Source organism: Ailuropoda melanoleuca, chromosome 14 (genome assembly GCF_002007445.2).
Source record: "Ailuropoda melanoleuca isolate Jingjing chromosome 14, ASM200744v2, whole genome shotgun sequence".
NCBI classification, from domain to species: domain Eukaryota; kingdom Metazoa; phylum Chordata; class Mammalia; order Carnivora; family Ursidae; genus Ailuropoda; species Ailuropoda melanoleuca.
In genome coordinates this window covers 56,867,474-56,871,530 of record NC_048231.1, presented here as the reverse complement: position 1 = coordinate 56,871,530, position 4,057 = coordinate 56,867,474, and positions in this window count along the sequence as shown.

Genomic DNA, 4,057 nt, shown 5'->3' with positions numbered 1-4,057 from the left:
TTTCATTTTATTTTTGAATATGTAAAATATGATAAAATATTGCTACGGTTCAAAAGTTAAGCTATATAAAAAGGTGGCATACTTTTTACCATTTTTATCCCTATTTTCGTCAGTTTATGGCTTTTCTTTCCCTTCCTTCCTTTCTTCTTTTCTTTCTCTGTGTGTTTTTTTCTTTTCTTTTCTTTTTTTTTTTTACACCAAAGTTGTATGTATGCACACTTGTTTTCACCTTTTCATTTAATGGTATCCTGGTAATCACTCCTGTCAGTTTTCTAGAGATCTTTTTCATTCTTTTTTATAGCTGCAAAGAATTCAATCACGTGCACATACCTTAGCTTATTCAGCCAATTTTCTATGACTCTACATTTGAGTTATATATAAATTTTGTCAGTACAAATAATATCTCCATGAATACTGGGGATGCATATTTTTAATTCTCCAACAAGTTTGAATATTTTATACTTCCATCAAAAATGAATAGGTTATTCAAGCACAGATGAGCCCCTGCTTTCAGAGATCTGTTAAGCTGACAATGTGACAGGGCTCAAGATGCAACTCTCTAGACTCACGAGAACAGGAGTCTTTGCCATTTGGACAAACATGGGCAAGTGAGGACAGTGGCCTCTTTAGAAGGTCCCTTCCCGCTAAGGCAACGTGAGGAGCAGGCCCCCATCCAGCAGTGACATTCTGGCCGTTGCATCTGATATTGGCAAAATCAGGATCCTACAATTTCAGGGTTGTGGGAAGCAGGACCCTTAAGGTTAACAGATGCCTCTCAAAAGCCCAATTTGTTCTAGAATTACTCCAAAGCAGTATTCTAGTTATGTATGCTTCCCGGGGCATGCAGTTATGCCATCACAAAGGGATTGAGTTGTCACTGCCTACTTTGCTCCCCAGGATAGGGAGAAAGCTTCCCTGTGATAACAGGGCAAATGACGGATGTCACTGTGATGGCTTGATGTTGCCAGTGAAGATGAGTGCTTTCTCTTTTCTTGAAAAAGAAGCAAGTATTTACTCTTCTAGTTATTTTTTTTTATTTTTTATTTTTTTAAAATTTTTTTTGAAGATTTTATTTATTTATTTGACAGAGAGAGACAGCCAGCGAGAGAGGGAACACAAGCAGGGGGAGTGGGAGAGGAAGGAGCAGGCTCATAGCGGAGGAGCCTGACGTGGGGACTCCATCCCATAACGCCGGGATCACGCCCTGAGCCGAAGGCAGACGCTTAACCGCTGTGCCACCCAGGCGCCCCTCTTCTAGTTATTTTAAAGATATTTCACTAAATGTTGTCTCGGTTCAGTTCTATTTGACTACAGAGCCTGATGTGCTCCACCCTGAGGAAGGAAATAATGAACAGATCCTTCTTTTCTTAAATATACATGCAACTAACTCTGCTAGAAATGTTACGCGTAAGTAGTTGGTTTGCCATAACGAGGCACCAATATCTACTTTGCCAAGTACTCAGCCATGCAGTACGACTGGGGATTTGTAAAACAATTCTGAAGTGTGGACTGTAAAATAAAAATGAAAAATCTTTTTAGTATATCTAGACCAACAATCTAATATGTGTATTACTTTTGAAGACCCTAAAATGTAAGCACCGAAACAGATATTGTTTAAAAAAGTTTTTTAATGATCTTATTTTCCTCAGTGGAGATTAATAATTTGCTCTAGTATGTATTGTAGGAAGACAGAACATTTACAAAAAGAGTGAGTGCAACCAGTTTCTCCTATTTCTTTCCAGTTTGCCTTTGAACTCCTAAATAGTTAATGCCCTCTGTTAATATAATCTCCCACCACCTAGAAACATGTACTCAGAAATTCCTCATTTTAAAAAAGATTTGTTAATTAATTAATTTATTTATTTGAGAGAGAGCAAGCCCTCATGCAAATTGGGGAGGGGGCAGTGGAGTCGGGAGACAGAGAGGGAATCTCAAGCAGTGTCTGCACTGAGCCATATGCAGGGCTCCATCTCATGACCCTGAGATCCTGGCCTGAGCCAAAACCAAGACCCAGACACTTAACTGACTGAGCCACTCAGGCGCCCCAGAAATGCCTCATTTTAATTAAAATTCTCTTACCCAACTAAGAGGTCTTATCAGGACAATCTCTTTTACTTTATGTGAACTGCCTGTTCTGACTACAGATTAATTAGGGATAAAATGATTTCAGCGATTAATAAGAGGACTATTTTTCATCTTTAATGTTAATATTGTTCTTTCTTTTTTACATTTATTAACAGCAAATACACTGACTATGAAATAAGAATATTAGGTACTATTCATTAGTTGTTATCTGTTAGTGAGTATTCCTATGAGAGTAGATGACATTTTGCCTTAAGGTGAGCATTCTTTGCAAAGGAGCTTCTATCATGAAAATGAAAACCAAATGAAAGGAACAAGAGAAAAGGTCTTCTTATAGATTGATTACTCTAAAACATACACAAACAAAACCCACTCCAACAATCAGTTAAAGCATTAAACACACCAATGGTGTTTTTTTCCAAATTGGATTACAAGCCACTTAGGACAGGTGTCACAACAAAGTGCAAATGCGTTTGAAGAAAGCTGATGAATTTTCAATAAGAAAGTTAGTGTTTACCCTTGATCCATGGAACCCTTGGCAAAATAAATCTCAGGCCAAGGTATAGTTGGGTTCTGCTCCTCAGTTTCTAAAATTCCTTCCTCATACCATCATGTTTATCAGGACTTTTGGCACATGGATCAAAAGGAACAAATCTGGAAAGGGACTCGGTGAAAAGACCAAATAGGCATTGTATCCTTTGAGAGTCTTGCTATATTCTATATTATAATGAATCTTGAATTAGGGTCATGGCTAAATGTGTTTTTTTACATACACACACAGAGTCGCACACACACAATTAATACATTCATTGCTAGGTGTACAGATGCCATACACATGTCTTGGCATTGGAATCCCAGAAGTTCTGTGCCATGGAGTCAGTTAACATAACACCAACTTTGTTGTGATGATAAAGAAGACAACAGTCTTCAGTATCACTTAGGAGGCGACAGTAAGACTGTGAGCACAACCATTTAAAAACCTTGCTTAATATTTCTATAATTTGCCAGATGAACTTTTCAGTAAGATGGAACTTTTTGAATTAATGGATTATGCTTCCTTAATGTTTTTTTTTTTCCAGCCTTCTCAGAAAGAAAGGGGAAAAAAAACTGTTTGGCTTCATATCTTGACACTTGAGAAATTTTAAGAACAATCATTAGTCTTAAGGCTGGATGAGTAAGGGCAAATCATAGTAAATGAAAGAGCCTGGTCCTTATAAGCCTCTGAAATTTTTATACTCCTTGTAGTTATTCTCATCATTTTGCAAATGGTTTTTGTTTGTGTATTTTTGGAATTTTTGCACTGTATTCTATTCTATTTTAGTTGTACTTACCTCGCTCACTCAAAGACAGCTTCATAAAAGGCAAGGACTCACAGAAATATAGAGAAAGTTCTATGTTAATGAGAAAAAACGTGAAATTGTCTTCATTTCACACTATATTCAATAATCAATATTAGAGGGAGGTTAAGATGGCGGAGGAGTAGGGGACCCCTTTTTCAGCCGGTCCCCTGAGTGGAGCTGGATAAGTACCAGACCAGCAGGAATATCCACGGAATCAGCCTGAGACGCAGGAAGATACATCTGGATCTCTACAAATGAACATCCAGCGCTGAGTATCGAGGTACGAAGCGGGGAGCCGTGAAACCGCGCACAGATATCGGAAGCTAAACAGAAGGGGGAGGGAGCCGCCGTGTCAGGGCGCCGGGAAGCGGTAGCCACCTGCAAGGGGGAGCGGACAGACCGCGGACCCGCACGCTTGAGACAGCAGGCTGAGAAGGGAGCTCNTCCGGGAGCGCACGCGGGACGGCTGGCGGTTGGCGGGCCACCTGCACGGGGGAGCAGGCGGACTCGCGGACGGCACCCGCGAGACAGCAGACTTAGAACTTGAGCTCCAAGAGTGCACGTGCAGGGCGGCTGGTGGGCCACCTGCACCAGGGAGCGGGCGGACCGCGGACCCGCACTCTGGAAACAGCAGA